This window comes from Sapajus apella, unplaced genomic scaffold (genome assembly GCF_009761245.1).
Source record: "Sapajus apella isolate SASKATOON/1434 unplaced genomic scaffold, GSC_monkey_1.0 scaffold2, whole genome shotgun sequence".
Lineage (NCBI taxonomy): Eukaryota > Metazoa > Chordata > Mammalia > Primates > Cebidae > Sapajus > Sapajus apella.
The window spans coordinates 52,881,502-52,895,596 of NW_022436942.1; the positions used below are offsets into that span (position 1 = coordinate 52,881,502).

The 14,095-nt window shown below is 39.4% G+C and overlaps 1 protein-coding gene across 1 annotated transcript in view; it reads right to left on the reverse strand.

The window, feature by feature from the left end:
* CEP83 (centrosomal protein 83) overlaps positions 1-14,095 on the reverse strand; it is a 111,157-nt gene that overhangs the window by 5,405 nt on the left and 91,657 nt on the right. The window lies entirely within an intron of this gene.

Genomic DNA, 14,095 nt, shown 5'->3' on the forward strand with positions numbered 1-14,095 from the left:
CCAAGCACAGTGGGAGGCTGAGGCAGGAGGATGGATTAACCCTAGGAATTCAAGGCTACAGTTAGCTATGATTGTGCCACTCCACCCTACACAACAGACCAAGATCCCCCATCTTAAAAATAAATAAATAAAAATAAAATTCAAAATTACAAGCATGTTTGTCATTTATAAATTACTACCAAATTAATAAAGGGACAGAAAGCTAAGACAGATATGGATGCATCTGTTTAAAAGTTGCCTTTCTAAATCTTAGAAGGAAAACATTTAAACTTTATAATATACAAAGGAAAGAATTCCTAAAAGTAAATCTTGTATGGTTTTATTAAATAATATTGAAAAGTCCAGGTAAAATGCAAAAGAAGTAAATGGAAAAAAGTCGTATTTTTTTCAGTCGTATTTTTTTCAAAACAGATCTTTTGTTTTTTAATAGAAAACACCTATAATGTTAAAACTCATTTAGTAGCTACAAACCTTTTAGTTATTTTTCTTCTTAACTGAAGTATAATCCTATAGAAAAATGCATGGAATACAAATGTAAAGCTCAATGAAAAACCTCAAAATAAATGATGGCACGACTCCCCTGTAGGTCAGAGTACTACCATGCTAAAAGGACCCTGCCTTTCCCCCTTCCAATCGCTAGCCCCACCATCCTCTGAAAAGGTAACCAACTAATTTACTTCCAAAACTCTAGTTTACTTTTGCCTATTTTTGAACGTCATATACATAGTGTGTATTCTTTTATTATGACTTTCACTCAACATTGTGAGATGTTATACACTTTATTCACTGCCACATATTATATTCCACTTATGATTACTGCATAGTCTAGTATATTCACTCAGCATACCATTAAGAGTTATCTACATTGTTTCTGGTTGGGACTATTACAAATAACTTTGCTACAAGTATTCTTTCTCATGCTTTGATTGTCCCACATCCTCCAATATCCCAGAAGGCTTTCTTATGCTCCTGTCTACCCTGACAAAGGAACTACTCTTCTGGTCTTTATCACCATAGGTATTTACTTACGTATTTATAGATAGTTAAGGAGTCCATCTATCCATCCACCCATTAATATGAAAGAAAGCATAAATGTATGCTCTTTTGTATCTGGACTTTTTTCCTCAACATTTTATCTATATGACTAAGCCGTGGTGTTGTATGTCACAGTTTTTTAACGTTGTCATCCATTGTACAAATATACCACATTTTATCCATTTTCCTGTTGATGAAAATTTAAATTGTTTCCAGTTTGGGGATATCATAAAACATTTATGAACATTCCTAAACATGTTTTTGGCAGAAGTACCTCATTCTCTTGTGTATATACCTATGAGTGGGTCATAGTGTATACATGCTTTAGCTTTAGTAGATACAGCTAGTTTTCTAAATCAGTTCTACCAACTTCATGACCACCAGCAATACGTAAGAGTTCTGCCTGTTCTACGTTTTAGCCAATACTTGGTATGGTCAGTCTTTTAGCTATTTTGGTGAAATACAGTAGTATCTCAATGTAGTTTTAATGTGCATTTTCCTTAGAGCTAAAGATATTGAGAGCTTTTTCTTATGCATGTTAGTCACCTGGATCTCTCTCGTTAAGTATCCATCCCAGTGTTTTGTCCATTAAAACTTTTGAGTAACCTGGTTCCTATTTGTAGTTCTTTATATATTCAAAATATGAAACATTTGTCAGATATATATGTATTGCAGATTGACCTTCTCCAGACTGTGGTGTCATTTTCTTACTCTTAAGAGTATCCCTTAATAAAAAGTTTTTAATTTAAATAAAATTACATCAATCATATATTTTATAGTAAGTGCTTTCTGCATCCTGTTTATCTTTACTATCCCAAGATCCTAAAATTTTCTCCCAAGTTTTCATCTAGAAGCTTTTTTAAGAAAATCTTTTACACTTAGGTCTATGGTTCATTTTCTTTTTTTTTTTTTTTGAGACGGAGTCTCACTCTGTAGCCCAGGCTGGAGTGCAGTGGTGCACAATCTTGGCTCACTGCAACCTCTACCTCCCGGGTCCCGGTTCAAGCAATTCTCCTGCCTCAGCCTCCCGAGTAGCTGGGATTACAGGCATGTGTCACCATGCCCAGCTAATTTTTGTATTTTTAGTAGAGACGAGATTTCACCATGTTGGCCAGGCTGGTCTCGAACTCCTGACCTCGTGATCTGCCCACCTTGGCCTCCCAAAGTGTGGATTACAGGTGTGAGCCACTATGCCCTGCCTTTGGTTCATTTTTATCTATGTTGTGAGGTTGGGCTGAGTTTAATTAATTGACTCAGTACTATTTATTTGAAAGACCATCCTGTATTGAAATGCAGTGGTACCTTAAATGTAAACCTATTTCTGGACCCTACACTGTTCCATTTGTCTGTTTATCCTTATGCCAATACCACAATGAATTACTGTAGCATAAGTTTAGTGTTGATATCTGGTAGTTAAGTCCTCTAGCTTTACTGTTCTTCAAGACTGCTTTGGTTATTCTAGTCCTTTGTACTTTCAGATGAATTTTAGAATCTACTTTCTAATTTCTACAAAGAAACCTGCTGAGACTTTGATTAGAACTGTATTCAACTTATGGATTAATTTGGGAAGAACTGACGTCTTAATACTGAATCTTCCAACTCATGAATATGGTACAGTTTTCCCTTTATCTAGGCATTTTTAAATTTTTCTTAGCAATATTTGTATTTCTGTGTAGAGGTGAGGTCATAAACGTCTTTCACTAGATTTATTCCTAGGTATTTTATATATTTTTATGCTATTGTAAATAGCATTGAAATATTTTCTAATTATGTGTGTAAAGAAAAATAGTATTTGTTACTTGACTTTGTATCTAGAAATTTTAAAAATTCACATTAATAGTTGAATTTTATGCATGCACAGTGACATTTGTGAATGATAACTTCCTCCCTTCTACTCTTTGTCCATTTCTTCTTTCTTAAAACATTTTTTAGGTTCAGAGGACCATGTGCAGATTTGTTTTATAGGTAAACTCATGTGCAGATTGGTTTGATAGGTAAACAGATTACTTCATCACCCAGGTACTAAGCCTAGTACCTATTTTTTTCCAATCCTCTCCTTCCTCCCATGCTCCACTCTCAAGTAGGCCCCAGTGCCTGCCATTCCCTTCTTTGTGTCCATGTGTTCTCATCATTTAGCTCCCACTTATGAGAATGAGAACATGCAGTATTTGGTTTCCTTTTCTCATGTTAGTGTGCTAAGGATAATGGTGTCAATGCTCCATCCATGTACCTATAAAGGACATTATCTCTTTCTTTTTTATGGCTGTATAGTATTTCATGGTGTATATATACTGCATTTTCTTTATCCAGTCTGCCATTGATGGGCATTTAGGTTGATTCCATGCCTTTGCTATTGTGAAGTGTTGCAATGAACATATGCATGTGTGTGTCTTTATGGCAGACCGATTTATATTACTTTAGGTACATACCCAGTAATGGGATTGATGGGTCCAATGGTAGTTCTGTTTTTTTCAGCTCTTTGAGGAATTAGCACACTGCTTTTCCACAATAGTTAATTCGTACTCCTACTAACAGCATGTAAGTATTCCCTTTTCTCCACAACCTCGTCAGAATCTGTTATTATTTTTTAATAGCCATTCTGACTGGTGTGAGACAACATCTCATTGTGGTTTTGATTTGCATTTCTCTAATGATCAATGATATTGAGCTCTTTTTCATATGCTTGTTGGTCACATGTATGTCTTCTTTTGAAAATGATCTGTTCATGTCCTTTGCCCACTTTTGATTGGGGTTGTTTTTTTCCTTTAAGTTCTTTATAGATGCTAGATAGACCTTTGTCAGATGCATAGTTTGCAAATATCTTCTCCCATTCTGTAGGTGTGTATACTCTGTTGACAGTTTCTTTTGCTGTGCAGAAGCTCTTAAGTTTAATTAGTACCCATTTATCAATTTTTGCTTTTGCTGTGATTGCTTTTGGCATCTTCGGCATGAAATCTTTGCCAGTTCCTATGTCCTGAATGGTATTGCTGAGGTTGTCCTCCAGTGTTTCTATCGTTTTGGATTTAAGTCTTTAATCCTTCTTAAGTTGATTTTTGTATATGGTGTAAGGAAGAGGTCCAGTTTCAATCTTCTGCATATGGCTAGCTGGTTATCTGAGAACCATTTAATGAATGGAGTGTCCTTTTTCCCATTGCTTTTGTCAGCTTTGTTGAAGATCAGATGATTGTAGGTGTGAGGCCTTATTTCTGGTTACTCTGTTCTGTTCCATTGGTCTATGTGTCTGTTTCTGAATCAATATCATGCTGTTTTGGTTACTGTTGCCCTATAGTATACAGTTTTAAGTCAGGTTGCATGATACCTCCCAAATTATTTTTTCTTTTCTTTTTTTTTTTGGCCTAGAATTGCTGGGGCTATTTGAGCTCTTTTTTTGTTCCATATGTAATTTTTTTTTCTACTTCCATGAAGAATGTCATTGGTGGTATGACAGAAATAGCACTGAATCCATAAACTGCTTTGGGCAGTATGACCATTTTAATGATATTGATTCTTCCTATCCATGAGCATGGAAGGTTCTTCCATTTGTTTGTATCATCTCTGATTTGTCTCAGCAGTGTTTTGTAATTATCATTGTAGAGATCACTCACCTTCCTGTTCAGCATATTCCTAGGTATTTTATTCTGTGTAATTGTGAATGGGATTGTGTTCCTGATTTAGTTCTGAGCTTGGCTGTTGGTGGGTATAGAAATGCTAGTGATTTTTGTACACTGACTTTGTATCCTGAAACTTTGCTAAAGTTGTTTATCAGCTGAAGGAGCTTTTTGGATTGAGACTATGGAGGTTTTCTAAATATACAATCATGACTGCAAACAGCAATAGTTTCACTTCCTCTCCTCCTATTTGGATGTCTTTTATTTCTTTCTCTTGCCTGAATACTCTGGCCAGGACTTCTAATACTATGTTGAATAGGAGTGGTAAGACAGGTTATCATTGTCTTGTGCTGGTTTTCAAGGGGAATGCTTTCAGATTTTGCCCATTCAGTATGATGCTGGCTATGGGTTTGCCACAGATAGCTCTTGGATTTTGCAGTATGTTCCTTCAATACTTAGTTTATTGAGTTTTTAATATGAAGGAATATTGGATTTTATCAAAAGCCTTTTTTACATCTATTTAGATAATCATGAGGTTTTTGTCTTTAGTCTTGTTTATGAGATGAATCACATTTATTGATTTGCATATGTTGAACCAACCTTGCATCCGAGGGATAAAGCCTACTTTGTCATGGTAGATTAGCTTTTTGATGTGCTACTGGATTCAATTTACAAGTATTTTGTTGAGGATTTCTGCATAAATGTTCATCAAGGACATTGGCCTAAAGTTTTCTTTGTTGTGTCTCTGGCAGGTTTTGTTATCAGGACAATGCTGGCTTCACAGAATGAGTTGGGAAGGATTTCTTCCTCCTCTATTTTTTGTAATAGTTTCAGTAGAAACAGTATCAGCTCTTCTTGGTAGATTTGGTAGAATCTGGCTGTGAATCCATCTGGTCCTGGGCTTTTCTTGGTTGGCAGGTATTTACTACTGCCTCAATTATAGAACTCATTATAGAAGGAATCAACTTCTTCCTGGTTCAGTCTTGGGAAGGTGTATGTGTCCAGAAATTTATCTAGCTCTTCTAGCTTTGCTAATTTGTATACATAGAGATGTTCACAGTTGTCTCTGACGGTTCTTTATATTTCTGTGGGGTCAGTAGTAACATTCCCTTGGTCATTTCTAATAGTGTTTATTTGGATCTTCTCTCTTATTAGTGTAGCTAGTAGCCTATCAACTTTTTTCAAAAACTCAACTTCTGTATTAATTAATCTTTTGAATGGTTGTTCATGTTTTGATCTCCTTCTGTTCAGCTCTAATGCTAGCTTTGGATTGGTTTTCTTTTGGTCCTCTAATTCTTTTAGTTGTGCTGCTAGGCTGTTAATTTGAGATTTTTTTTAAACTATGTGAAGTGGGTGTTTAGTGCTGCAACTTTCCCTTGTAGCATAGCCTTAGATGTGTCCCAGAGATTCTGGTATGCCATATCTTTGTTCTCTTAGTTTCAAAGAACTTCTTGATTTTTGCCTTAATTTCATTATTTACCCAAAAGTCATTTAGGATAACGTCTGTGTAACCGCATGATTTCGAGCAATAATTTTAGTCTTGATTTCAATTTTTATTGTGCTGTGTATTTGGTATGATTTTGGTTCTTTTGCATTTGCTGAGGATTGTTTTATGTCTGACTGTGTGGTCAATTTTAGAGTATGTGCCATGCGGCCATGAGAAGAACATATATTCTGTCGTTTTTGGATGAAGAGTTCTGTAGATGTCTATCAGATCCATCTCGTTCAATGTTCAGTTCAGGTCCTGAATATCTGTGTTAATTTTCTGCCTCAATGATCTAATACTGTGAGTGGAGTGTTGAAATCTCCCACTATTATTATGTCAGGGTATAAGTCTCTGTAGGTCTCTAAGAGCCTACTTTATAAATCTGAGTGCTCCTATGTTGGACTCCATACTTTGCTAGGGGTCCACTCCAACCCCCAGTCACCTTAGACTCTCTAAAGCCTGAAGACAACAGCTAAGGCTGATAAACAGCAGAAAAGGTGGCCGAATCCTTGATTTGGGAGCTCTGTCCCAGGGAGGTTTGAAATGCATATATATTTAGGATAGTTGGGTCTTATTGAATCGAGCCCTTTACCATTATGTGATCCCTTGTCTTTTTTGATCTTTGTTGGTTTAAAATCTGTTTTGTCTGAAATTAGTAGTGCAATCCCTGTATTTTTCTGATTTCCATTAGTTTGGCAGATGTTCCTCCATCTGTTTATTTTGAGCCTATGGGTGTCATCGCATGTGAGATGTATCTGTTGAAGACAGCATACCACTGGGTCTTGCTTTTTTATTCAGCTTGCCACTCTGTGCCTTTTAAACGGGGCACTTAGCCCATTTATATTCAAGGTCAGTATTGATATGTGTTGATTTGAACCTGTCATTGTGTTGTTAGGTGGTTATTAGGCTGGCTTGTTTGTGTGGTTGCTTTATAGTGTCAATAGTCTGTGTACCTGTGGTTTTGTATTGGCTGATAACAATTTCTTTTTTTTATGCTCTCTCTCACCAGAATCATGGTAACTGTCTTTCCATATTTGGTGTTCCTGTCAAGATCTCTTATAAGATGGGTCTGATGGTAACAAACTCCCTCAGCATTTATCTAAAAAGGATCTTATTTCTCTTTTGTTGAGGAAGGTTAGTTTGACTGGATATGAAATTCTTGAAGATTTTTTTTTTTTTTTGTAAGAATGTTGATTATAGGTCCCCAATCTCTTCTGGCTTGAAAGGGTCCTGCTTAGAGGTCAGCTGTTAGCCTGATGGGGTTTCCTTTGTAGGTGACCTGCCCTTTCTCTCCAAGTGCCTTTAAATTCTTTCTTTCATTTTGATCTTGGAAAATCTGATGATTATGTGTGTTGAAAATTATCTTCTTGTGTGAAATCTTATTCTCTGTAGTTCTTTCTGTTGGTCTCTCTAGTGAGGTTGGGAAAGTTTTTTTTCCATTCTTTTCCATTCTGTCTTATTCCAGAGAGTCAGTATTCAAGTTCTGAGATTCTTCAGCTTGGTCTCTGTTCTGCTGTTAATACTTGTGATTGCACTGGACATTCTTGTAGTGTGTTTCTCAGCTTTATCAGATCAGTTAGGTTCTTTTTCATACTGGCTATTTAGTATCTCAGTGCTTGTACTGTTTTATTGTGATTCTTAGTTTCCGTGGATTGGGTTTTGCCATTCTCCTGATTCTTGATCTTCATTCCTATCCATCTTCTGAATTCTATTTCTGTCACTTCAGCCAACTCAGCCTGGTTAAGAACCCTTGTTGGAGAACTAGTGACCATTTGAGTTGACACTCTGACCATTTGAGTTGCCAGAGTTCTTCCCTTGATTCCTTCTGTCTGTTGGTTCCATCTCTGTGTGGGGGTGTTCCTTTAACTGCTGGGTTGCCTCTGATTGAAGTGGTCAGGCACTGTCAGGGTAGTTGTGCTAGAGTTTGAGGTTGGGCTACCCTGCCCAGGGAGGAGAAGTAAGAACTGGGACCTGCATGGAGAACAGTCTGGCCACTTTTCTGAGGTAGGTGCTTTGTGTTGGGCATCCATACCAGCCCTGGTCCCCAGAGCCTGGAGACAGTAAGGGTGAGGGCTGCAAGACAGCAAAGATGACAACCCATCCCTCCCACTAGGAGCTCTGTCACAGAGAGTAACAGAGCTGCTACTGGCTTGATAGCCCTAGAGGGGATGGCTAGAGACCCAGATTGGGAGGACCTGCTCAGTGAGAAGATACAGAATCAGGGACCCACGTAACAGTCTAGCCAGTTTTCTATAGGGCTGCTGCAGTATGCTGGGGTTCTGCTCCAGTCCCTTTTCATCTCTGATTTTCTAGTACCTGAAGGGATCAATAGGGAAGTCTGTGAAACAGCAAAGATGGTGGACTGCCCTTCCTTCTGGGAGCTCTGTCCCAGGGAGACACGGACCTGTTGCCAGCAGAACACACTAACAAGAGGTGGCTAAAGACTTTGGTTGGGAGATCCCACCTACCAAGTAACAGGATCAGGGACCCACATAAAAAAAGCAGTTTATCCACTTTTCTACAAGGCAGCCATACTTTGCTAGGGGTCCACTCCAACCCCCAGTCACCTCAGACTCTCTAAAGCCTGAAGGCAACAGCTAAGGCTGATAAACAGCAGAAAAGATGGCCCAATCCTTGATTTGGGAGCTCTGTCCCAGGGAGGTTTGAAACTGCTGCCATCCAAAAAACACTGGTGTCGGGGCTGGAAACCCTGGTTAAAAGGTCCTGTCCAGTGAGGAAGAATGGGATTAGGGACTGATGTAAAAAAATCAGTTTGGCCACTTTTTCCCGGAGCAGTTGTGCTGAGATGGGGGTGTGCTCGATCCCCAGTTGCTTCGGACTCTCCAAATCCCAGAGGCAAACAGCTAAGGTTGTGAAATAGAAAAGTTGGTGACCTGCTCCTCCCTCTGAAAGCTCCATTCCAGGGAGGTTTGAAACTCTTGCTGGCCAGAAAACACGGGTAGGGGTATGGTTGTAGACCTCAGTCAGGAGATTCCACCCAGTGAGGAGAACCAAGATCCAGGAGCCACATGAAAAAGCAGTCTGGCAACTTCTTAGAGCTGTTGCACTGCACTAGGGGACTACTCCAGTCCCTAACCATATTAGGCTCCTTAGAGCCCCAAGGCAACAATGGCTAAGAATGTGAAACATCAAAGATGGCAGCCCATCCCTCCCCCTGAGAACTCTGTCCTAGGGAGGCTTGGAACCACTGCCAGCTGGCAAACACCATGGGTAACTAGAGACCCTGGTTGGGAGGTCCCCCACCCATTGAGAAGCAGGGTCTGGGCACTTTTCCATAGGGTGGCTGCACTGAACACAATAATAGCTAAGGTTGCAAAACAGCAAAGATGGCGGCCCACCCCTCTCTCTGTAAGCTCCATCTCAGAGAGGTGTAACACTGCTACCAGAGGCTGGCTATATTCTAAGCCAGTGGGTCTTATCCTATGAGGTACCATGGTAGTGGGGCCTGCAGACTGTCACTGCTCCACCCCCCGGATTCAGCCCCTTTCCTATGGGTATGTACAGGGGTCTAACCTGCTTTGTTGGAGCTGCAGTTGCTTTTGATGGGAAACCTGGGTATCTAAAGCTCCCAGGACTCTGTGTGTATCTGAGTGGCTGCATTGCTGAGACTCCACATAACTGTCTGTATCAAGTTGCAGGCCCTGGCAAAGTGGGTTCTCAAGGGGATCTCCTGACCCAAGGGTTGCAAAGATCCAAGGAAGAAGCGTGGATCACCAGGGTCACTCACTCACTCACCCCTTCCCTGGGAAGAGGAGGCTCCCCTGGCTCCATGTTACTCACAAGTGTGCTACTGTCCTGCTTGCTTTTCTCCATTCTTTCTGGGTCAAGCTGTTTTCTTGATAAATCCCAATGCATGCACCTGGATGATTCAGTTGAAGGTGCTGTATTTACTTAACCCTTCAATTTCTCTCCGTGAAAGTGGCACACACTAGCTGCTTCTTGGTGGCCATCTTGGCCAGCCTCCCCCTCCATTTCTTTTTCTTGTCTTATTACACTAGCTAGAACCTCTAATAAAACATTAAACCAAATGGTGATAGCAGAGATATCTGTCTTGCTCCTGACCTTGGGTAAGTAAGGAGAAGTGGCCAATATTTTTAATCAGTAAGTTTGATATTACTTACTGATTAAGATTTTTGTAGACACCATTTATAAGATTGAAAATTCCCTTCTGTTCCTAATTTGGCAAAAGTGTTTATTGTGAATGGGTGGTGAATGCTGTGAAACTATGTTTCTATGTATATTAAGACGATCACAATAGTTTTCCTTCTTTGTTCTGTTAGGGTGTTGAATTACACTGAACAATTTTGCCTCTTAAGCCACCTGTATTCCTAGAATAAAACCTAAAAGCTCATGATATATTATCTTTTTTTTGTAAAAAAAAATTCTTTTTTTACACAATTTTTATAGAAATTTTTGCAGATATCATTTATAAGATTGAAAATTCCCTTCTGTTCCTAGTTTGGCAAAACTTTCTATCATGAATGGGTGGTGAATGTTATCAAACTATGTTTCTATGTCTATTAAGATGATGACAATAGTTTTCCTTCTTTGTTCTGTTAGGGTGTCAAATTACACTGAACAATTTTGCCTGGTAAGCCACCTGTATTCCTAGAATAATAAACTAAATGTGATTTCTGCCAAGAGAGTCAAATAGGAACAACTCCGCAGAGCAGTTCCCAGCGAGAGAGACCCAGAAGGTGCGTGATCTCCACATTCACAAACGAGGTACCAGGTTCATTTCAATGGGTCTGGTTGGACAGTGGGAATAGCTCAAAGAGGGTGAACCAAAGCAAGGCAGAGGTAGCTCAAAAAGGGCTAACTGAAACAGGGTGGGCACTGCCCAACCTGGGAAGTACAACTTGCCCAGAGGATCAGGGGACCTTACCCCCTTGAGACTCCGGTCCAGATATTGCACTTCCCCCATAGCCTCCACAACCTATAGTACAGGAATGCCACTGGGCTGAAAAGTGCGAGTTATCAACACAGATCTGAGCAACAGCTCTGGCCTGCCCAGCACTGCCAGTTGTTGGCACAGACCTGCAAAAGTCTTGACTAATGCTGAGAACACCTGCAGGATGGAACTATCCGTCCCCCAGAAAGAGGAACAGTTGAAAGTAGGGAAACAGGTGATATGGCTTGCAGGTCCCACCCCGACAAAGTCCAGCAAACTGAAGCCCTTTTGCTAGAGTTTTGCAGTCAACACATCAGTTTGAAATCGACTCGGGACGACTGAGCTCAGCAGGAGGAAGGAAGCCATTGGGAAGTTGAGCTTAATCTCACATGTGTAAACAAAACTCAGAGGAGGACTACCCAGCAGCCGGGCTGAGCCCGAAGCAGCCAGCAGTGCCTCTGCAGGCAGACAAGTGACAGACTACATCATCAAGTGGCTTCCTGACATTGCATAACCAAAAACATGCCTCATACAAGAGAAATACCTTCAACTTCAACAGAAAGGACATCCACTCAGGGATTCCATCCGAAATCACCAACTTCAAAGACCAAAGATAGATGAATTCATGAAGAGAGGAAGAAACCAGAGCAAAAGGGATGAAATTAACAAAAACGAGAACACCTCTCCAATGGACCACAATTCCTCACTAGCAAGGTAGCAAAACAGGATGGAGAATGAGTTTGATGAACTGACAGAAGCAGGCTTCAGAAGGTGGGTAATAACAAACTTCTCTGAGCTAACATGTTCTAACCAAATGCAAAGAAACTAAAAACCTTGAAAAAAGCCTAGACGAAATGCTAACTAGAGTAACCAGCTTAGAGAAGAACATAAACAACTTGATGGAGCTGAAAAACACAGCACAGGAACTTTGCAAGGCATATAGAAGTTTCTGTAGCTGAATCAATCAAGCAGGAGAAAGGATATCAGAGATTGAAGATCAACTCAGTGAAATAAAACAAGGTAAGACTGGAGAAAAAAGAGTAAAAGAAACAAATATAGCCTCCAAGAAACACAGGACTATGTGAAAAGACCAAATCTGCGTTTGATTGGTATACCTGAAAGTGACAGGGAGAATGGAAACAAATTGGAAAACACTCTTCAGGATATTATCCAGGAGAACTTCCCCAACCTAGCAATGCAGGCAAACATTCAAACTAAGGAAATACAGAGAATATCACAAAGATACTCCTCAAGAAGAGCAACCCCAAGGCACATAATCATTAGATTCAACAGGGTTGAAATGAAGTAAAAAATGCTAAGAGCAGCCAGAGAGAAAGGTCAGGTCACCCACAAAGGGAAGCCCATCAGACTCACAGAGGACCTCTCAGTAGAAACCCTACAAGCCAGAAGACAGTGGGGGCCAATATTCAACAACCTTAAAGAAAAGAACTTTCAACCCAGATTCTCACATGCAGCCAAACTAAGCTTCATAAGTGAAGGAGAAATAAAATCCTTTACGGACAAGCAATTGCTGAGAGATTTCATCACCACTAGACCTACCTTACAAGAGCTCCTGAAGGAAGCACTAAACATGGAAAGGAACAACCAGTACTAGCCACCACAAAAACGTACCAAATGGTAAAGACCAATGATGCAATGAAGAAACTGCGTCAACTAATGGACAAAACAACCAACCAGCAACAAAATGGCAGGATCAAATTCAAACATAACAATATTAACATTAAATGTAAATGGCAAAATGTCCCAATCAAAAGACACAGACTGGCAAACTGGATAAAGGGTCAAGACCCATCGGTGTGCTGTATTCAGGAGACCCATCTCACACACAAAGATACACATAGACTCAAAATAAAGAAGCAAATGGAAAGCAAAAAAAAGCAGGGATCACAATCCTAGTCTCTGATAAAATGGATTTTAAACCAACAAAGATCAAAAGAAACAAAGAAGGGCATTACATAATGGTAAAAGATCAAAGCAGTAAGAAGAGTGAACTATCCTAAATATATATGCACCCAATACAGGAGCACTCACATACATAAAACAAGTTCTTAATGACCTACAAAGAGACTTACACACCTGCACAATAATAGTGGGAGACTTTAACACTCCACTGTCAATATTAGACAGATCAACAAGACAGAAAATTAACAAGGATATTCAGGACTTGAACACAGATCTGGACCAAGGGAACCTAATAGACATCTACAGAACTCTCCACCCCAAATCCACAGAATATACATTCTTCTCAACACATCACACTTACTCTAAAATTGACCACATAATTGGAAGTAAATCACTCCTCAGCAAATGCAAAAGAACAGAAATCATAACAGTCTCTCAGACCACAGCGCAATCAAATTAGAACTCAGGATAAAGAAACTGAAAACTGCACAACTACACGGAAACTGAACAACTTGCTTCCGAATGATGAATGGATAAACAATGAAATGAAGGCAAAAATAAAAATATTCTTTGAGATCTACCCAAGTTGCTGCATGTATCAATCATTCATTTCTTTTTATTGCTGAGTAGTTTCACTGTATAAATGCATAAGTTTGTTTATACATTCACCCTTTGTAGGACATCTGGATTGTCTCCAGGCTTTTGCAATTATGAATATACTGCTACAAATATCCAAATATAGGAGTTTGTGTGAACATAGCTTTCCTTTCACTGAAATAAATAACTATAAGTGGGATTGTTGGTTTATGTGATAATTGCATGTGTAACACTCTAAGACACTGGCATCATTGGCATTTTTTTTTTGCATTTGTTCTGTTTGCATGCATTTTTTATTAAATGGTATTTTGTTAAAGAAAAATGTTCTTCGAAACCAATGAAAATGAAGACACAACATACCAGAATCTCTGGGACACATTTAAAGCAGTGTCTAGAGGGAAATTTATAGCAATAAATGCCCATATGAGAAGTGAGGAAAGATCTAAAATCGACACCCTCATCAAAATGGAAAGATCCAAAAAACCAAAAGCAAGCAGAAGACAAGAAATAACTAAGATCAGAGCAGAAGTGAAG